This window comes from Schistocerca nitens, chromosome 9, assembly GCF_023898315.1.
Source record: "Schistocerca nitens isolate TAMUIC-IGC-003100 chromosome 9, iqSchNite1.1, whole genome shotgun sequence".
NCBI classification, from domain to species: Eukaryota; Metazoa; Arthropoda; class Insecta; order Orthoptera; family Acrididae; genus Schistocerca; species Schistocerca nitens.
In genome coordinates this window covers 369,173,901-369,186,386 of record NC_064622.1, presented here as the reverse complement: position 1 = coordinate 369,186,386, position 12,486 = coordinate 369,173,901, and the positions used below count along the sequence as shown (strand labels likewise).

The 12,486-nt window shown below is 39.4% G+C and overlaps 1 long non-coding RNA gene across 1 annotated transcript in view; it reads right to left on the bottom strand.

The window, feature by feature from the left end:
- The window catches only part of LOC126203404 (uncharacterized), a 1,362,544-nt gene extending 1,351,774 nt beyond the window's left edge, over positions 1–10,770 (bottom strand). The window contains exon 1 of the long non-coding RNA XR_007540262.1: positions 10,546–10,770. This is a non-coding gene — a long non-coding RNA (uncharacterized LOC126203404). The remainder of the gene's footprint in view (positions 1–10,545) is intronic.
- Positions 10,771–12,486: the final 1,716 nt, after the last annotated feature.

Here is a 12,486-nt window from a genome sequence, read left to right as displayed (position 1 = left end):
TCAAGCAGCTATATTTTGAATCAATTTTATGAATGCGGTTTCGTGGCATTGTTACTTCATCAGATGCATATTTAAACAACAAGAAATAAACAAAGATTGTGATTGTACCCCTACACATCCAAGTAATGCCAGAACCATAAGCACCTAATTACGAGAATAGATAAAAATACAGGTGTACTTACAAACATTAAAACACGGTAAAAAACATGTTGGGTAGTATAGCAGGCACAATCTTCGTAGTTAAAACCATAATATCCGTAGAGGGGTATCTTTATTGATTGATTACCCGCTCTATGGACACTACGGCCTTAACTCTGAACTCCGGGCGTTCAGTATTCTCTGTCGTCTTGTTTACCATGTTTTAACGTTTGTAAGTACTCCAGTGTTTTTATCTTTTCTTATAATTAGGTTCTTACGGTCCTGCTAATAATTTAGTGTATACGGGTTAAATCGTTATTATTGTTGTTTAGTATGCACCTGATAACGTGGCTATAAGCCATGACATCGGTAGTGTCTTAATATAATTGGTTCGAGATACAACTGTCTGAGAATTTCTTACAATAAAATATACTACCACAGCTGTGGGTGCCCCGACCACAGCGTCATTTGTTTTATAATTTGCGTATAGAGACTGGTACACCGTGTATTTGTCTCAAGAGGACGTCCTGATTAACAGTCAAATGCCGAGTTAAAGATAACACACTACAGAAATTAATGTGCCACTGAAACTGGGTAGCCAGAAAGCAGTAAAGAAGAGATTGAGAAAGTTTATTGATTCTGTAAATAGAAATGCTGGCTGGTAACAGCATGATAGTAAATACGACATCAGCAGAAAAAAACATTCAGCCACATTTCTAAACATAGTGCTTATGAAAAAGTTACGGATTAACGGTTGTAGCAGACATAAGCATACATCAGCAGTAAACACAGAAATTCAGTTACTAGCGCGGTTAGCCAATGCTAAAATTGAAATGTAACAGGTCTCAAGATCGGTCCCTGGTTGGTGCTAGGGTTTTCTTGTCTGGTGCTTAATTTTAGCTTTCCTTCCGAGATTGACTTTCGCGTAACACGTGATAGCTTCATTCGGTTTTCGCGTTAAACTGTAGACAGACGCATAATAAGCTGCTTGAGCCGACTCATACGTCGGACAATGAAAGGACTCAGCACATACAGTGAGAGCCTATTCAGTAAACTAACGCCTACCACCTTAAAATTGTTTTTCTGTTTGAAAAATAAAACTAAACTCCACCCGAACAGGCCATAAAGGCTCAACAGTACCGACCGCCCGCCGTGTCGTCTTCAGCCCATGACAAATTTTCCACATCCACTCCATGCGTAATGCCAATTCTCTAATGCACTCGAGTTATTAAAAGCCGGGCAACAATATGGATAGCATTTCAAGGTCACAAAAGTGCATAGTGCAGTAGGTAATTTATGTGTGCATGATGTCATCGTTAATTTCGAGTAACACGCATGAGAAGACTAAGACCATTAGATGATGGTGGTCATAAAACGAAGCATACACTATAGTAAATAAAGGTATATAACTTTTATTTACCACACAAGACAAAAATATAAGCAAAATTTTCTTATTTCGGTTCATTGACGATTAGTCACACGGCTTACGCACAGCATAATGCATCTACTGGATGCAAATCAAACTGTATACACAGATATTGCCTCAAAATCTTATTCAGTAAAACAATGTTTAAAAAATAAAAGCTTTTCCATTGTCCATGTGATAGAAACGTCTGCATATGTTGCAGACCATCAGCAAACAAGTGTTTTGTTTCTTGATATTAAGCCACGTTACATGTGTGTTAATTTTTAATCAGCTTACTCACATAATTTTCAATGCAGCCTTAAACTGCATCATGTAGATCATAGTCTCAAGATGATTTTAAGATATTTCTAAAGCTTATAGAAAGAAAAAAAAAATACATGGTTGTTTCCCATTTGTCTGTGAGTGAAGATGCAACGGGATTAGGTGTTGGGAAAATTATTGACCATATTGCCTACTATGGCTTATCAAAGACCTTACACGAGTTTTGTGAGTTTTTATGATTTTCAAAGCCAGAATATTTTGAACTATTATTTCATTATCTATTTGCACTATGCACTTGCGCGGTATTAACTTAGTAATCTGCCAAGACTCCCGGCACTGCCATTTGATCAACATTGCTGCTCTTTTCGATTCCTTATAGTAGATTACCTAATGATATTGTATTATTATTATTATATTTATTTTTACAAGTGAGAAACATAACACTTTCAATAAAAATATATTCTGGCATAAATACGATAAAATATTTGCAGCTAGTCGGTGAGCTGTTTACGTTTGAAGGAAGGCATACATTTTACTCCTCGAAATGCGGGAATGGAATGTTTACCTGTGTGGCCGGCCCTACAGAACTATGTTTAAAAGTTGCTGATAAAAATTGCATATGTGTTTTTAACAAAGGTAAATTTTTGTATGTATCTACAGCACAAAGCAAAAATACTTTATGGCCGTCTTTTATTTCAACAAGAACTTCAATGTTTTCTCTACGCATCCGTCCGTCATCCTCCACCCCAATTTCATCTAGCCAAATACTATTTTATTTGATTTTCATTGTCCTCATCTCACTATCACAATATTATATCCTCTACTCCCTCACTGACTCATTAATCTGGTTCAGGATACAGACGTTTGATAACATAGTAACAGGAACTACACTCACACAAGATACGAATTTGTTTGTTGGTCCATCGACTTGTTGATTCTGTCTCAGTGGTGAATGTTTGGAATTTACATCACACACTGTTTAACGGTAGGCAATAACATATAAGTTGTAATCTTCATATAGCCTTTAAAAGCATTTTAAAACCAGTAAAATCAATAATATGAACTTAATTCGTAAATATCGTACGCAGAATTGTACAACAAACGAATCCTGAAATTTATAAGCGTTGTTTGAAGGTGTGTGTTTGTTACGTAACTAATATAAAACTAAATACGTCAAAATTATTACTACCGTACTAATACGGCACTGAACGTGCATAACTAATGCGCATAAAGCTTGGAGAAAGCTCAAACCTTTGGTATTTTTTCACATACTAAACGCACGACTATATTAATAATTACTGTACAAACAGGAACGCCAAATAGCGAGCGCGAAATTTGGGATTCACTTGTTTCACGGTCCTGGTTACCATATCAAATCCTCTAGCAGTCAGTTTTCACTTCGCAACTGCAACAGCGTTTTCAGGTGGCATTAAAAAGTTTGCCCTGTGACGCAAACATTCCGTCGCTTACAGAGTAACCTAGCACTGACTGCGAGACGAGGATCCTAATGGTGACGTCTCAGCACATAAAGTATCTGTTTAAACTGGTTGATAACAACGTACTATACTTGATAGAGGGACAGCTGCAATATTCAGCGAAACAAGGCAGCGAAAGGCCGTTTATATGCGAAAAAACTTCTTCATTGTCGTTCAGAAAAACATGAACTTCGCTCCATTTAGCAGTTTATATCCAGTTCCACGATAACTGAAGTAGTGCAAAGACAAATCACGTATTTTAATCTCAAGTCGAAGGGTTTTGTGTTGGTAAGCTATTTCAGTTCTTTCCAGCCTTAACATATTCCGCTTAGATGGTGTGTCATCGAATGAAACTCCAGGCGTACTGTTTTTGTTGTGAGGGATCAGTATTTTGAACTGATGCACACTTTCTGATCTGGGACTCCCACGCCTACATCACACCACTTCCTGCAAATGTGGCATTTCCTAAAAGCAACCCATAATGGTATAACAATGCTAAATTGGAGTTGTAGGGTAATAAATAAGTGAAGTCCTTAAGATACGTATAAAATAACTTCTTCCAGACAAAATGTTATATTACGAACTGCTGTGTTTAATCTTTCACAGTGTAAACGAATGTAATGTACAGCAAATACATTTAGTGGCGAATCTTTCATAACTACGTAGATTTGTGGCATTAAACAACTACAGGCCCAAGGACTGAGTCACTCTTCTCTATTTACACTCTATAACGTGAATTTACTATGGAACGAAAATTTGAAAATCTGATTTTGGGCTAGGTAGAAAGTCACTATCATTACAGTGGCTTGTGAACAAGCATGAACTATAGAATGCATTGTACAAATATTGTACGTCAGACCTCAATACGCTACACCTAAATTTTTCAGATAATTGTTATCGTTATTTATCGGTAAACAACAAAGTGTGTACTTTTCATTTTATTCTAACTTAAGTAACATTTATTTCCTTTCTTTATAGTTAGCCTTCACTTTTCCGCATCTTCATGGATGCATGTGGGAGAACTGAAATATCAACTAATAGCGAACTAGGCACCTCACACCCCCACAAGAAACATGTTAACAAGATTAAATAAAACGGCGAGGAAACCAATTTAGTAGAAATTCTAAACAGTATCTGGCTTTTAACATATACATCAAAGATTCCAGATCTTACTCGAAACGACATTATTATACTCGGCCGGCCGCGGTGGTCTCGCGGTTCTAGGCGCGCAGTCCGGAACCGTGGGACTGCTACGGTCGCAGGTTCGAATCCTGCCTCGGGCATGGATGTGTGTGATGTCCTTAGGTTAGTTAGGTTTAAGTAGTTCTAAGTTCTAGGAGACTGATAACCACAGCAGTTGAGTCCCATAGTGCTCAGAGCCATTTGAACCATTATTATACTCCTCTCATGATTCATTTTTCATTTAGTTATGTCTGAATTTAAGTTTCATGCAACGTCCTAATACGTGTTCAGCTTCTGTAGGATTTTATATTTTGTCGTATCTTAAAATTTATGTGCTTGCAATAGAAATCGTTATTTGGAATAAGGACTTACAAAACAGGATGTTTGTTTGTAATTAACGATGGGTTTCTGCTGAAAAAAAAAAGTACAGCTCTGACCATACTAGAAATGGTTTGATGTTCCATCGCTAGTTAGTCCTACGAAACTTTTTCTTCCTGGAAGATATAGTCAGACTCACCTGTGACAACACTATATGTATATGAAATACGTCAGGCTGTGCTGCGATTTGGATTCCACGTTAAACTTTAGATTCCCTTGCAAAAAACTAGATGTCAAAATATACGTACAGGGAAAGCAACAGTTTCTGTTAACTACGGGACGACCATCACTAGCAAAGAACAAACGTTCGAATCAACCTTCATGTTCACCAGTGGCTATTTTTATCAGTAAAATGTTTCGGGCTCTATCCTTAGAATATTCTATGACTTTAATTTCCACTTATTGCTTCTTTACACACGGGAAGTGATTTGTATAGGTAAAAAAGAGCAAATTCCACTTTCTGGTTCGAAGTCCACGTTAAAATTTAGGCCCTCGCTACAACAGACTGGGTAAGCCAGTTTAGGTGTTGGAGGACGTGAAGGGTGTGTCACCTCCAATAGCATAATGCCTAGTGAAGCAACAGGGTCCTCAAACCATCGGTCGAGTGAGGAACAGCTTTGTCTTAATGGAAAACTCTGCTTATTTGATGAAAATAACTGTCCATTTTTTGTCTTCAAATGATTTATCAGTATCATTGACGCATACCACTGACAAAACTGCAACCATCAAGACAGATAGGCCTCAGAATGGTGAAGCTGCTAGTTGTGTCCTCCACACAAATGTAAAAACGAAGCTGTGGTTAAGTGTAGCATGCCATTAATCAGTAAGAACAATCTTTACCGACCTTAGTAAGGACTGTATTGCTTAACTGCCCTCGGTAAAAAAAGAAAAAAAAGTCTACGGAAGGTTCTGCCAGGGATAAGCCAAAATTTTGTGTGGCATCATTTAATGAATAAGATTCTTTTATTACAGGAAACGTACTGGTAGGGTTAGGTAGATCTTTGCTTACAAGGTAAACGCCTGTAATCTATCGTACAAATTATCACCGTGTACGAAAGTTATCACTGAGACAAAAACAGTGTCTCCAGCTACAGACCAAAATCGTAAAAAGCAAAAATGCAGTTTTTGGGTCAAAGACAAAGTACAGGGGCTGTATACACATGATTAACAAAACAGGGATACCGCTTTTGTAGGAAAGGGAACTAAAAAGCCACTGCATTAGCATATCCCGGCTTACATGTACATTTCCTAGGCTGAAGGAGTAACAAGCATTTCTACCTACTCTCCATAATTTTACTTATTCGTCGTTTCCAAGATAATAAAAAGGTACAATAAAATTAAAAATCTCTGACTGCACGAACATTCTAAAATAAGTTCACTCTGAAGTTAGTTTGATGTGTACAGGAACTATCTAACCTTTACACTATTAAATCTATAGTTATTGCACTCAGGCCCGCAAACACAGTAACTATTTTGTAGAGTTTTTTGGCCTACACAATACAAATTTGATTTCTCCCCATGCCTCTAGTTCAAGGCATTGCCAGTATTCTGAGCGGTTACTGTACCAATATTATGAGCGATTACTGTACTTTTTAAAGTGGCTAAGAACTATTGGAAAGAAACAAATAAGAATGTTATTTGCCCTTATCAGTTCCGTCTGGCAAAATTCCGACACGTCAGAAAGATTCCTCTCTTTTATCGAGTATAATAAATTGATTATCTTCAGAAAATGTACTTCGAGAGCCTTATGTTCAAGCATTAACTCCTTTAAAAAATACTTAGTAATACCAGTGGCAGGTAAGAGAGAAAGTTACCAGATTCATATATTCTAATTTTTTCTTTCATTTATTACTTCAGGAAGAATAAATTGGGTTGAAAATACCTTTTAACAATACGTCTGCGTACCAAAGGAACTGCTGGCCTTCATACGATAGATTGCTAAAGGTGTGGAATTTGGCAAGTTATTTCTCTTCGGCAAATATCGCTAAATGCCTCTGTCATTTTCTGTACTGTATAAAACCTGAAAGACGGCTATAGGTGACAGGAGTTCTCATAAACTGGAGGATAAGTTTAGATTCCTTAGCTCCTCCAGTTCGGGAATCGATTTGTTAGGCTGCTGCTGAGTACACTATGACGATCAATTTCTCTTTATATTTACATCAGACTGCGTACTGCGATGTAAGAATGTGGTCTCATGGAAAGTATTCTTTGTTCCTCCAAGAGGTTCGTTCATCGCTTTAGCAAGCATGCAAGACTGACGTCCTGCTTTCGTTGTCATCTGTTTCAGACCAAAAAAATGTTTATTTTTTGTCAATAAAATGTATTTTTACTTGTAGCAATCACATAAGTTAAAACAACGTTGATTGTTGGGCGTTATTTATTTGAATAAGTGTTGTGAAAAGAAGGTAAGCAATTAATGTAAGTCAGGGTAACAATATGAACGAATTAAACAACCAAAGTTGCTACGTGACGTTTCGACACTGCGCTTCATATGCCTTCTGATGTAATTCAGTGACAAAACAAAAGTTGCGTTACTGTTTTGCGCAATTTGTATTTATTTCAGTGTAGTTCTCCGTCGTCCAAATTGGCTTTGAACGTGCACTCTTGTTCGCTTATGCAATGAAAAGAAAAGAAACGTTTGTACGTTGGAGTATTTTTTAGGCCTAACGGATTCTGTGAATCCACCTCCTTGCGAAACTGAAAGACAAACATATCCATTGTACACACGACTGAGAAGCAAACTTCTTCGCGAGTACGTGTTAGAGTACTATTCAAAAAAGTATGCATCACTGCGCAACAGACCTTTTCAATAACTTTCCACGATAGCTGAAGTCCGTTAATGACAATGCGTAGCTTCACAAACCCAAAGCGAAGCGTTTTCTCTTGCTGATAATGTATCAACACTACTTAATTTTGTTATGGAAGTGTATTCTACCCAGGCGATTTAATTACGGGAAATAATTATGGTAAGAGTACTGTTGCACGTTAACCAGGCCGTTGGATTTCCGGTAGTTATCCTCGACCATTTCAAACGAAATTCCCGCTGGTTTCTAATGATCATACATGGCCCATCATTATGTTTCGTTAATTAAACAAAATTTGTACGGTGTTTATTTACTTTGTTGTTTCAATTTAAGGATTTGATAGATCAGTTGTTCATCACTGTTATTTGTCTTTACTTTGAAATGTAATGGATTTTTATAGTTGTTGTGTTTCATGATTTTGTGTCATTGACGCTGAGATATGAAACAAGGATTAAACAAGGAAAATAAATTGTTGTGACCTCCACTTCAGTGCATATTATGCAATACATTACCAAGGATTTTATAACAACTGCATTTTTTTTACAATTTTATATCTGTCTTCGTTTCATGTCCATAAAGGTTTTGCGTATAATACTGGCACCTGCAGAACACGTTGATAACCATTTCAGAATATTTTCGCCAGTAGAATAATCATATTACTGGTTACTATTCTCGTTCATGCAGACGAAAATAATAATAATAATTATTATTATTATCATTTACATTCAGTGCTATGACTGTTTCATGTTTTATTACTGTCTCACAAAGCGCTTAATTTACCGTCGGCTATAGTTCGCTTCCGTGTGCGCAATTTTACACTGGAGGCGGTAGGAGGCAACAGATGATTCTTCCACGAAGAGTTCTCGAAATCAGATTGTTCATCTAGATATACTCGGGGTGCAGGATCGCGTATTTGTCCTGTGTATTCCATTTGATTATAGGATTAACGATATATTTCGAATAAGGTTTTGCAATTGATTTTTATATTTGTCTAAATGTACGATCTCCTAATAGCACGTGTCTGATCATAATTGTATGGGGAGTTGAAAGGAAAACATTCTAAGCGTCATTTCTTCACAAAACGCATTTACACTACTGTTATGTTCTGGATACTGTGCTGCGTGGCCCTAGATTTGACACACGTGTCAAGCCGTTGAGAAATATTTCAAACACGCGTTAGTAGATGGCGCATGGTCTTTGTGTCAAACTTTGCTTCTCTCTGGAGTTCCAAAGTTTGAAACTTATTGGAGTGCTTTTGTTGGCCACAGTTGTAATAGTTGGAAACCTAATCCTTTATTTCTGTACTTGTGCTGTCACAAATGAAACGTAGTGCATCAGTAAAAGTGACATTTGGAACAAAAACTTTCTTCTTGCTATTTTCTCGAAAACTAACGTTTTTGAGAACGTGGCTGTGTACGAAATACAAGCTCATTCTTGCAAAGAAGAAGACAGCAACTATCTACTGTTAATAATTCTGTCTACTGACACGAATAGCGCCTTTGCCCGCTACAGGTTCATCTTCAGACGCCTGTTCACGTTTGTTATTGTTTGTATGAGTTCCTGAAGAGAACTGTCAAAAAATGGTTCAAATGGCTCTGAGCACTATGGGACTCAACCGCTGAGGTCATTAGTCCCCTAGAACTTAGAACTAGTTAAACCTAACTAGCCTAAGGACATCACAAACATCCATGCCCGAGGCAGGATTCGAACCTGCGACCGTAGCGGTCTTGCGGTTCCAGACTGCAGCGCCTTTAACCGCACGGCCACTTCGGCCGGCGGAGAACTGTCAACTAGTGTAAACAGCAACAAACATGAACAGTTGTCTAACGAGGAATCTATCGGTTCGAAACCGGTAACTCCGCTCTTTGTGTAAATACGTAGCATTCTTTAACAGTGGCTGGATGCTGTTTTCTTGTTTGTAAGAATCAACTTGTATAAACTTCCTTATTGTTGCTTCGAACGTCCTCAGTAAACTATGTATTTTGTAATGTGTCTATTTTTTTGCGGTGAACAGCATAATTCTGTGGTATTAGAATACCGTCTTAAATTTTGGATATATATCAGTTATGTACACTACATACAATATCTACAATAGATACATTGTTTATTCATTCTCCTGGCATATATCAGATTTGGCACTTTGGACGTTTTCCATTTCCATTTTTCGTACGTACAATCGGAAGTGAGCGTTACATACAAATTGACGCACAGCTGTGAATAAAACATTTTATTCAAAGAATATACAGCCTCAGCGGAATCACGACTGATTTTAATGGAAGTAAAAACGTGCAGGTGATCGCTTACAGAGCAAGAACGACAAAAAAAAAAGTCGGGAAATCAGTCGCGGAGCTGTAGCGATATTCGATACGCTACCTTGCGGTCACGGCTGACACTGCACGAGTTATTCGCCCGTGAGGTAAACAAATGTAGCAGCTTGTCCTCCCAGCCACTGAGGGAGCGCGTGTACGCACGCCACACACACACACACACACACACAAACACACACACACACACAATTTCTGCTGCAGTGGTGCTTATAACTTATATAGGTGTTCGTCGGATGGTTGTAAGACGTAATGAAGAAAGAATTACTTGCTCGATGACTTACAAATCTCAGTAATAAAATTTAATTCACACACATTTGATACCAGGATTGCGGGAAGGAGCATTTGGTGCGGCTACAATGTGTAGAGTGGTTTCAGGATCAAGTCGTTCTGATACATGGGAAGTCATAAGCCAACTTTTCGCATGTACAGGGCAACAACAAGAATAATGACTTTTCTTTTGAGGAGCAGCATTCGAAGCGATGCTATAGGATGCTGCAGAGAATATCATAGCTGTAGTAGTTTCTACGCTAGAAATGCTGTGAAACTTCAGTTACTTGAGTCGTTTGTGACTGGTGCGAGGTGTGTGCTAAGCGACGGCGCGGCCGATGTTGGAGGTGGGCACAGTTGGTGCTCGCGGAGCGCTCCACCCTCAGCTGGGCGAAGGGAGCGCAGGCTGCAGAGTAACGGCACACCAGCTGGAAGGCACTGAACTGTCCGTCTCTCACACCGCGACTTGGACTGCTACGAGCACCCTCAACCGGCTGCGGCGGACGATCCAACCGCACTGGCTACACGCAACAGGCGCGCAGACCACGCCAAATCGCCGCCGCGGCCGTTACTTCTTTCACTGCCTCTGCGGCCGACCGCAGCGCTCCCAGCGGGCGCCGCTGCAGTCGCCGGCCACAACAGTTTCCGTGGCGGCTCACAGCGGCAGGTGAAGTAACTACCTGCCCGCAGCTTCCCGGCTACTTTTTAGTATCTTTTTGCCCCCCGCCGTCGTTTCGTAAAATTAAGTCCTCTTTGAAATTACAGTCGTTGATATGAACATAAACAACGTATAAAACATAATGAGAAGCTGCGGAGAACAGGGAGTCAGTGTCTCACGGGAAGGAGCAAGTGGAATTAACACCCTTGCCACTAATTGGGGCAGTCCTCTCCCTCAGTATAGAAATGTGACAGCCTATTCTCGAGACATCGCTCTGGCTTTGTCTTTTTTCCCCTTTAAATACTGTCTTCTTATTCCTCACTTCAGTAAACTCTCAATTATCTGGATGCAGGTTTGCAGTTTGCCCATTATTCGTCCACAGTTACGCGATTTTTGGATGAATAGAAAACTAAGCCTGAACAGTTCTGTTATAATTGCAGCAAATATTGTCTTTCACGGACACCTGATAATTCACTTTTCAGACTTCATCTTCTTCACTTCAAGGCTTAGGCAATAAGCCTTTTCCGACTTCACATTTTTAAGACCTTCCAACCTCTCTTTCTTTTGAGACCTTACAGTGATTTACAATGACTGGAATTCTATCTTTTTCCACACGTTTAAGTTTTTGCCTCCGTTTCTTTCTATATTCTCCCACTTTATCGTTTACATTAAATACGAGGGTGAGTGAAATGAAAACCTTAAATTTGTAATAACAAATTGAAATTTCGCGCCGTTACCCTGTAAGTTGGTAAGTGTGCTACAAACAGCGCGCAGAATGGCCAGGAGGTGGCAGCATAGTGCAGATGCACACATACCGTCGCAGTATCAGTATAAAGATTGCTGCCCCACTTGCGACTTGCACCAGAAAAGAACAGCATTCTGTTGTTCGGTTTTCGCGTAGTGAAGGTGTGAAACCTATTGAAGTTTATCGACGAATAGAGGTTCAGTACGGTGATGCAAGTCTGTCACAGCAGCAAGTCTACGAATGGAGTAGGAAGTTCGCAAATGGTGTGACTTCAGTGGAAGATGCTCCTCGTCCAGTTCAGGCACAACGAGTTGTGACTCCACAGAACATTGCAGCAGTTGAAGCCATAGTGAAGGAAAACCGCCGAGTGACACTGAATGACATTGTAGCATGTTACAGAGTAGTCATGGGTCAGCACACCACATGGTGCATGATGTGCTCCAGTTTCACAAAGTGTCTGCAAGATGGGTGCCACGGCAGCTGACTCCTGAAATGGAGATAACGACGTGTTGATGCTTGTGAAGAACTTCTTCGGTGGTTTGAACGAGAAGGTGATGGCTTCCTTGCAAGAGTCTTTACTGGGGACGAAACCTGGGTTCACTTCCACCAACTGGAAACGAAGGGAGCGAGCAAGGAATGGCGCCATTCCTCATCACCAAAACCAAAGAAGTTTGGAACAGAACCATCAGCACGGAAGGTTATGCTGACTCTCTTTTGGGACGAAATAGGCGTCATTTTGGACCATTACATGCCTAGAATGAACCACTGTCGGCAACGCATCATACACAGATCTAAACAGTCGTCTGCGGCCTGCAATCAAATCAA